Raw genomic sequence first — 10020 nt, forward strand, 5'->3', positions numbered from 1 at the left:
CTGCTGAGCAGGTCAGGAACAGGGTCAGACCAAAGCTTTATGAGTATCACTTTGTCAGCTGTCTGAAGTATGGCTTAGAGAGGGAAAGAGTTTGGAGAAAGGGGCCCAATGGCAACGCTACTACTACAATGACCCAAGCAAGAGGTAAGGAGGGATAGAACTAGGGAAGTAGTTATGCATGCAGTAAGTGTGACAAGAAATGTTGGGCAGGCAGAATTTGCAAGGCTTGGTCACTGAACATGTGCATATGTATGTGTGGATACATACATGTTCATATGTGTATGTATAAATATACACACATGTATGTATATGCGAGGCAGCTAAGTAGTACAACGGATAGAACTCAGGCTCTGGAATCAGGAAGACTCCTTTTCCTGAGTTCAAATTTGGCCTTAGATATTTACTAGCTGGGTGACCTTGGGTAAGTCACTTAACCCTGTTGGCCCCAGTTTTCTCCTCCGTCAAATGAGCTGAAGAAGGAAATGGCAAATCATTCTAGTATCTTTGCCAAGAAAATCCCAAACAGGGTCACAGAGTGTTAGATACAACTGAAAATGACTGAACAACAAATGCATATGTGTGTACATGTGCATATTTTATATGTGTGTGCATGTGTGTGTGTGTGTGTGTGTGTGTGTGTGTATCTGTGTGTGTGTGTGTGTGTTACTGTAGAGGGCGCCCTTATCCTCCCAGTCCCTCAAGCTCACCTAGGAGTCATCCTGGACTTCCCACTATCTTTCACACTCCCCGTATCCAATATGGTGCCCTGTTGGTTTTACCTCTGCAACATCTCTCAAATATGCTCCCTTCTCTCCTCTGACACTGTCACCCCTCTGGTGGGACCTCACTTTGCTTACTACAATAGCCTGATGGTGGGTGGGACTGCTTCAAGTCTCTCCCCACTCCAATTCATCTTCCATTCAGCCCCTAAAGTGGTTTTCCTAAAGAGATCTGATCATATAAACCCCCTATACTTTAAACTTGAGTGGTTCCCTATTACCTCCAGGAGCAAATAATAAATAAAAGCTCTGTCTGGCATTCAAAGTCCTGCATAACATAGCCCTCTCCTACCTTTCTGGTCTTCTTACACCTTACACCCTGACATATGCCCTTCCATCCAGTGATACTGGTCTTCAGGCTGTTCCACAAACAAGACACAATCTCTCCTCTCCAGACATTTTCTCTGGCTGTCCCTCATGCCTGAACACTCTCCCTCATCCTCTCCAACTACTGATCTCTCTGGATTCCTCTAAGTCCCAACTAAAATCCTACTTTCTCCAGGAAGCCTTTTCTAAGCTTTCTTTAATTCCAGGATTTTCCCCTTTTTAGTTATTTCCTGTTTATCTTGTATGTAGTTTGCTTTTTATGTATTCATTTGCATACTGCTTCCCTCATTAGATTTTAAGCTTTTGGAAGACAGGGACTATCTTTCGCACTTTTTGTGACCCTAGCATTTAGCATAGTGCCCGGAATATAGTAAGCTCTTGATAAATGTTTATTGAATTAAAATTGAATATATTTTCACGTGTATGTGTGTGTGTGTGTGTATGTATGTGTATATATATATATATATACATATATACACATACATATACACACTATATACATATACACCACAAATACACACACACACACACACACACACACACACACATATGTAGTTAGCATTTCTATAGCATTTTAAGGTTTGCAAAGCACTTTTATAAAGATTATCTCATCTCTATCACCCCTAGGAGGTAAATATTATTATTCCCACTTCACAGAGGAGGAAACTGAGACACAGAGGAGTTGTGACTTGCCCAAAATTACACATCTAGTAAGTTTCTGAGGCTAAATTTGGAATAAGGGAAAACGAAGAACTGAAGATGATCCATGTTATGAATCGGGGTGAACACAAGGATGGAGGTGCCTTTGATGGAAAGAGGGAAGAAAACATATTCATGACATATCCACTGACTACATCTTTGCAAAGAAAACTGGAAACATTTCTGTATTACCTATAGGTATGATAACAACGTGTCTAGGTAGATATTTGGTAAGCATGCAGAATGTATCATCATCCCCATAATCAGACAATAGTTCTAAGGCTGGAAGAGACCTTAGAAGTCAGCTAGTGCAACTAAGTTATTTTACAGTTGAAGAACTGAAGCCCATGGATGCTCTGACTTATCTACTTGGTTAATGGCAGAGTCAGAAGAGCCACCATTTAGAAAACACTTTGGTTTACACAGTATTTACATAGCAATAAGAATGTCACCAGCAGGGAATGGTTCATTTTTGTCAGTGCGTCACAAGCCCCCACATACTAGAGGCACTTAATGAATGTTTGTTGAAAAATCTCACAACAACCCAGTAAGGTGGCTACCTCCCCAGTTTAGCTGAGATTACTGTTCAATGGGCATGTATTTGAAAAGCTGAGGAAGTGATTTCAGAAAGTAAAGAAATATTTCCTTTTCAGCACAATCTCCAGTCACTTGATCTGTTTTCACCTCTTCTTAGCTAGATTTTATTAGCTGGTTGTTAGCTTGGAATCAAAGTCAAGGTGTAGTTTTATAGCTATAAACACATCAGAAACATAAAATAAAGGTTCGTTACATAATACTGATTGAGTATTTGGTAAACAGTAAGGAAGGGAATTTTTCCACCATACCCTGCCTTACCTAGGCCATAACTAGAATACTGCAGGGGTACCATAAATTCAGAGAGACAGAAAAATAGAACACCTGGAAAACAGTAAGTAGAATGATGAGCGGAAAAAAGAATATGCCACACAAGTATCAAATGAAGTGACTAGGAGTGTTTGTTTAGCCAAAAGAAGACTTAGGATCCTATGGGAAGGGGATATGAAGGCTCTCTTTATGTAACTGAAAGGCTGTCATTTGGAAGAGGGACTGGATTCATTTTGCTTGGACCTAGAGGAGCAAAGGGTGGCAGCAAAGAGAAGGCAGACTTAGGCTCAATGTAACAAAAATGTCCTAACAAATGGATGGCCACAGGAGTCAGTGGGGTCCCTTTCTCAGGAAGTCTTCAAACAGGGGCTAGGCTACTATTTGTTGGGGACATTTGAAGAGGGAAATTATTATTTATGGTCAAATACCAGTTGGACTCAATGACCACTGAGGGTCTGAGGCTAACATATGAAACATATCAGTAACTGAATTCTTCTTATGTAATCATAGCTCTTAGATTTTCAAATGGAAGACTAAAAAGTTTCCTATGGCTTGAAAGATGGTATTTCTACTTTTTTTGGACTTTAGAGTTCCAATGACCTCACTTAGAAATCTCTTGAGTTTTGTTGACATGGTTACATTGAAATCATGAATCCCTGTAACCAAGTAAATATGCAAATGCACAACACACAAAGTGATCTGCACTAACATCTCTAGCAAGCTGCCCATGGTTCAAATCCCAAGACCAGCTGCAGATGGAAGGGACGAGTAGAAAACCAAAATATTCCTGAGTGAGCTTGTTGATTCTAATCAATATTTAACCTCACCCAAATAATCTGCCTCTCAACAACAACATCCAAGTCACCTTTACTGCTGGATATCTGAGTGCTTAAAAACGCTGTTTCTCTGTTCCCATTGGGATTAAATGAGCCTGACTGGCAAAGAAACAAACTGAGCTGTTGAAGAATAATGATTATTTGAAATGACTTTTTTAGTGGCCCTACTTAATCTCATTTTATTTTTTCTGGAACTAAAACCAGACATAGTATTCTTAATTTGGCAAATGTGACAGCCCTATGTCCCAGAATCTGTTGTTCCAATATGGAAGACAATTAGCGTATTTCCTTTTCAAAAGAATAATAACTTGTAATTGTGCCTTTTGTTAATTTACTGGGTCCATAGTTTTAAAGTGAGTGGGACTTGTTTCAAAGAACAGGTAAAAGTTAGCCATTTGGAAGAGCAAATGTTTTTTGTTCTTAAAGTAATGATGGTAATTCACATGCAAAGTGAGTTTCATCATATAGACATATGTATGTATATGCATATACACATATATATACACACATATATATATGTATATGTATATACACATATACATATATTGTGTATATGCACACATATGTATACACATATATATTGTGCATGTGTACACACACACACACACACACACACACACACACACACATACACACCAGTTGTGTCACCTTCCACAAGTCACTTAATTGCTGGGCTTCCACTTGTTCATCTACAAAGTAGAAATAAAAAGACCTGAAATATACTACTTACCTCAGAAGGGTTGCTATATGGATTAGATGAGATGTCCGTTCAGCACTTTGTAAGTCTTACAGCAATATACAAATGCCATTTGCTATTATTTTTATCCTTATTACTCAAACAATAGCTATTAGAACATTATTTCTCATTTTATCCTTTATCATTCAACTTAAACATAATACATAACATATATCTTGCTTATTTTCCCCCCATATGACTGTGGCACATCTGATTTATTCTCCTGCCTACCTGTTTCACCTTCCTCTAGAACTATGTACACATTTGATACTATATAGTACCCACAACTAGATGGCACGATAAAGAGAGCCTAGAACTTAGGGGTCAGGAAGACCAGAGTTCAAATCCTCCCTCAGACACTTACTATCTACATGATCCTGGGCAAATCACTTAACTTCTCTGGGCCTCAGTTTCCTCATCTGTATAGTGGAGATATTAATAGCAGCTACCTCTCAGGGTTGTTGTGAGGATCAAATAAGTTAACAGATTAGAGTACTTTGCAAATCTTAGACCTATATAAATGCTAACTAGTTATCCAATGTCTTTTGACTATCTACCTGTTTATCTTAGAGGTTCTTAACATGTTGTCCATGAATGTGCATGCATGTATGTATGTGTATGTATGCACACACATATAAACACATACATATATACATATAAAATAATATTTCAATATAATTAGTTTCCTTTGTAATCCTATTTATTTCATTTTACTGAGAAGAGGTCTATATACTTTACTTGAACACCAAATGTATCAGTAACACACACACACACACACACACACACACACACACACACACACACACACACACACACACACAGAGGTTACTAGCCCTTGAATTAGCTATAGGTCTCAAATTAGCTGCCCTGCTGCCTGGACTGAAAATATTGATTCAGTAATTGAAGACTTACAAATATGACAATGTCACCTCCTCCCATTATTTTAAAATGGGACCCTTTTTAAAAGGGGGGACTGCATTGAAAAGTTGCTAGTACACAGGACCCCTAAAATAATTCTTCCATTTTAGCAGAGGTTTAAAAAAATGGCCATATGATTTCACCTTCTTGGTTCTAGCCCCTGGGTAGAGTACAATTGGAATGCATGCTGTTGAGTGACATATTTTTATAAGCACTTTCCTGAGAGTATAATGAGGCAAATTCTAAGATAACATATGCTTTGAGAACTTCTAGAATCTTAAAGTTGTGAGATTTGGGAAAAGCGTATTTTTGTTTTTCAGGACTCACATAGGACTTCCTTATGTTTAAAATGTCCTTGCCTCGATAATTTTATAGATTTCATTTACCGTTATTTTGTAATCACTAAAGAAGTGAAAATTATTTTCCTATTTGACCACAGGCTTTCTTGGGGAACATATTTATCGTGCCCTATAAATATTATGTCCTGTATGCATTATTTGTGCCTTTCTTGCTGTAAATGAATGTGGGAGTGAGAGTAACATTATCTTCAGGGGCTGTCTGTTAAAGTTATACAGATTCCCTGGGCCTTCATACAGCCAACACATTTGTAGGAAAACTAAAAAAAAAAAAAAAGTAATTCATATAATAATCTTCATGCTTTACCTAGAGGATGTGAAATAAAAATTCAAAAACCTCCAAATAACTGAAAAATTTTACTTCTGTTCAGATAGTTTATTGTCATAGAGGTTCAGGGTAATTTTAAGTGTTGTACATTTTGAGTCTTGAGAAACAATTTTAAGGCCGAAGTAATATGTATTAGCTTAAAATATTCTAGTCTGATGTTTATTATTGTTCATAAGTCATGAAGTATTAAAATTCCTCTTGGAGTTTTTTTTTTCCCCTTGAACCAAAGTAACATATATAGCTTTTCATCTACTCCTTATGTTAATTTTGGAAACTTTATTCTTAATAACTTTAGACAACCTTTGGTCCTTATTCCCATTTCCCTCTGCCTTTCCAGTAAATACATCAAATTCATGCTTTCATGTAGACAGAACTTCCTCTTCTTGGTAAATAAAGTTTGGAATTTGATGTAATTGCTGCTGTTGGTTTTGGTTGCTTTCTTTTCTTTGCCTTTCTTTTCTTTTTTTTTTAAAGGAAAATTGAAAAGAAGAGAGCTCCTTCCTAACCTTCTCTTCAATAAATTAGTGAGTGGGAGGGTTGCCCATTCTCTAATCTATATTTTTAAAGAAACGGTTTGAGAATGAGAGAAGATAAGGCCGCCTAAAGGAGATTGAATTTGCATTCTGATTATCTGCACAAGTGTTCTATTCCACAAAGTTTATGTATCTTCTTATGCTTAATGTAAGTATTACCTACTAGGGTTTGGGTTTTTTTTCCCCCCTTTCTCTCCAACAGATTTGTAAGCATCAAGCGGTTTTTTCCTCCAAAAAGGGAAGTGGTATATACAATTTAGCTATTCATTTATGCAAACGACGGTAAACAGAATTATAAAGACAGATAATAAAGAGCAAATGAGGTTATTGTGCTTTGCGCTTCACGTTGTCAGAGTTCTGAGCATAGTTTAGTGTTTCCTATTCATGACTTTATATTACCAAATTACTCCCTGATGATGTCTCAGATGTGCTTTTGTCTGCAAATGAGAAGGAATAAAATACCAAGACATTAACGTTAAATTACAATCGTTAATGGCGTAAATACGAAAATAATTACTGCATCATACCATCAATTGTTATGTGTTCATTACTGAAGTTCTTGTAAAGCCTTCATTCCCTCGTTACAATTATTTTTTTTTCTCTTTATTTTTGTCTGGTTATTTTATAGCCCTGACAATACTTTAGCAACATTCAGCAGTTACACAACCCATTTACTCCTGTTTAAAGCTTCATTTAAACTTCATTCTCGCTACATTTTGTCTAGGTGGGTGTGAGTTTCACTTCTGTCTCTGACGGCCAAAAGTTTGGCAGGGTGGGCCCCGGGCAAGATGGGGGTGTGAGAGGAGATGATCTGAAGCCTGCAATACACCTGGGAGACGCTCCCCGCCACCATAGCATCCTTCCAAAACTCCTTGGACCAAATAAGCCATGTTCTTGCTCCTTGAGGATTCTCCTCCCAGTGGCTGCTGCTGTTTTAATAGTAACAGCTTTTACAAAGTAGCTTGCAATTCTACAACCAACCAGGCAGAAAGCTTTTGTGATACTCTTCTTCCCACCTTCTCCCTCTCTCTCCCTTCTTTCCTCTCCTCTCTCTCTTCCATCCCACACACCCCTTATCTCTCCCCATCTCCTGTCCTCTTTTTTCTCGTCCTTCTTTCCTGTTCTCCCCCCTTCCCTCTCTCTAGTCCCCTTCCCTCTACTGACCTCGGTTTTCTTTTCTCTCTTCTCTCCTTAGATCCTTCCCGCCCCCCCCAACACACCTTTCTAACCTCCCTTTTCTTGGCTTTTCTCACAGATATCTTGGTCACACCGGCACCCATGGGTACTTTCCCAGCCTGCCTTCTGCGCCCTCACCCACTCATCCAGGGTTTTACCAAGTGACAGGACCAGACCAGAGCTCCCTCCAGAGCCTGCCCCTTCTTTTGTTTGTAACCTTCCACCACTACCTTCCCTGTGTCACCGTGAGGGTTGGGGCGGGGGAGGGGAAGTCTGCCGAGACTCCCGAGAATGATCACGGATCATATCAGCTCTTCTTCCCAAAGACAGCAATGCATCCGTGGGCAGCACGCTGCTTCCAATGCATCTATACATATACGAACCCACAGGCGAGAGCACAGATGAAGCCTGGAACTAAAGCTCCCCAGATGCCTGAGGGATTCACAGGGCTGCTAAAAGAGGAAGGCGCAGTCCCGGCTACCCTTGGCTCATCATCTCTAGTTAGAACTCAGTTTTAACTCAGGAGATCAGAGCAAAACTTCTCTCTTGGCCAGACACAGAGACACATACTAGAAGGAAATGAGCAATAAACATTGGGGAGGGAGAGGTGGCCACAGTGAAAGGGGTTGATAAGATTTAAAGCTGGAAAGGATCTTAGAAGTTATCAAATCCAAGACTCTTCGTTTTATAAGGAGGAAACTGAGGCCCAGAGGGGGAAGTGCCTCCATCAAAATAGCACACGAAGTAAGAATGTAAGCTCAGAGATTGGTTTATTGTATCCATCAGCCCCGAAGTACAAGGTCTGGCATATTCCTGTTTTTTGTTTGTTTGTTTGTTTGTTTTGTTTTTGATTTTTACTAGACTTGCGCTTTAATTGGTATAGGGAGCTCCTTAAGAGTAAACTCCTTCTACCAAAGCAGGTGTTCACGGTTTAGAACGTTGCCTGTGGCACAGTGATGTGACCTGTCCAGGGTCACACTGCCAGTAAGTGTCAGAGCCTGGACTTGAAGGCAAATCTTTCTAACTCTGATGCTCTCCATCTAGCCACTATAGCAGACGCTGCATAAAATGTTTGTTGAATTGGGCAGAAGTGAAAAGTGACAGAACAAGGCTCTTTCCAATCTCGGACATGCTATGAAGTTTGATCCTCTCCCTGCTCTCCAACAGGACGTCTAAGGTCCCTCCAGACTCCCAACCCCACGATTCTCGCCATCCATTAGCCGCATCAACATCTCCATCCTTGGAAGAGGATCCTGAACCTCAGGGATCACCACTACTGCAAAAACAGATTTCTCCAAGCCCAGACTGTCCCTCTTCCAGGGACCAGCTCCCCCAAACCCACTCCCCATGGGCGCTTTGCTATTTCTCCAACTCTAGGGATGTGAGCAGCCTCTGCTCCCAGGTCGGCTGTCCAAGCCCTGGGTGCAAACTTTTGGTGGCCCACTCTCCCCAAGTCGGGGACAGGTCAGCAGCCCTGGGAAGGGAGGACGAGAGGCCGGGAGGCAGAAGGTTCACAGGTGCCACCAGCCACCACTCATAAGAGGCTCAGCTCGGCGCAGCGTAACTTGACAGCCCCATCCATAACTGCCAGCCCACGCCCTCGGCCGCCCCGCCGGGAGGAGGAGAACAAAGCTGGGCGCCAAGGGGACCTTGGGCGACCCCGGGTGGAGAGCTGCCCTCTGGTGACTCAGCGTAGTCCCGGGGGCTCCCCAGTGCAGCCAGTCCCGGCTGCTCCCCGTGCAGCCCATCCGGGCCAGCCTCCGCGCTCCCCATCGCGTTACCTTAGGGCCGCCGGCCGGCTTCCTCCCGGAGCGCGCCCGGCTGCCTGTCCGGCAGCTGCTGCTCGCTCGGCCCGCTGCGCTGCCTCTGCTGCCGCTGCGGAGTGGAGCCAGCTGGAGCCTCTTCTCCCCGCCCCCTCGGTCCTCCGGCCCCGCCCTGTCCCGCCCCGCCCCGGACCAAGGCTGAGCTCAAGCAGCTCTGGGGAGGGGGTGGGGGTGGTCCTGCTAGCTCTGCCACGCGCTCGGGGCTGCTGAGGCTGTCTTGCCTGCTGCCGCCGCCTGAGACTGGCAGCTGTGCACCGGCTCCTGCGGCGATGGCGGAGTGGGGGGGCGGGGGGGGGCACAGTCTGTGTAGCTACTCCACCACCCTGCCTTCGAGCAAGTCCCGACTCTGCCCCCGCCCCGACGGTAGCACCCAGTCTGGCCCCGGGGCCAAACGGAGCCGGGCTGCCCAAGGGGCCGGTGCTGCGCTGCGCTGCCCTGGAAGTCTGGCTGGCTGGAGGTGGCCGGTCAGCGAGCCCACACCCAAAGCAGGATTCCACCCTGGCATCCCCCCAAAAGCATTCCTGGAACCGACGTGCCCCTCAGTGGGTAGAACTGCCAAGTCAGCCATGCCAGCCGAGGAGACACTCGGGCCAGGTTGGCTTGGCAGGCTCTACAAGCCCCCAGAAAATGCCACAGGCGCAGGGG

The 10020-nt window shown here is 42.9% G+C and overlaps 1 protein-coding gene across 1 annotated transcript in view; it reads right to left on the reverse strand.

The window, feature by feature from the left end:
• RARB (retinoic acid receptor beta) overlaps window positions 1–9422 on the reverse strand; it is an 829117-nt gene extending 819695 nt beyond the window's left edge. Inside the window, exon 1 of the mRNA XM_020971099.2 lies at window positions 9334–9422. The gene's annotated coding sequence lies outside the window, so the exon portion shown is untranslated. The remainder of the gene's footprint in view (window positions 1–9333) is intronic.
• Window positions 9423–10020: the final 598 nt, after the last annotated feature.

The sequence above is a fragment of the Phascolarctos cinereus genome, unplaced genomic scaffold, assembly GCF_003287225.1.
Source record: "Phascolarctos cinereus isolate Bilbo 61053 unplaced genomic scaffold, phaCin_HiC Scaffold_1;HRSCAF=81, whole genome shotgun sequence".
Classification (NCBI taxonomy): domain Eukaryota; kingdom Metazoa; phylum Chordata; class Mammalia; order Diprotodontia; family Phascolarctidae; genus Phascolarctos; species Phascolarctos cinereus.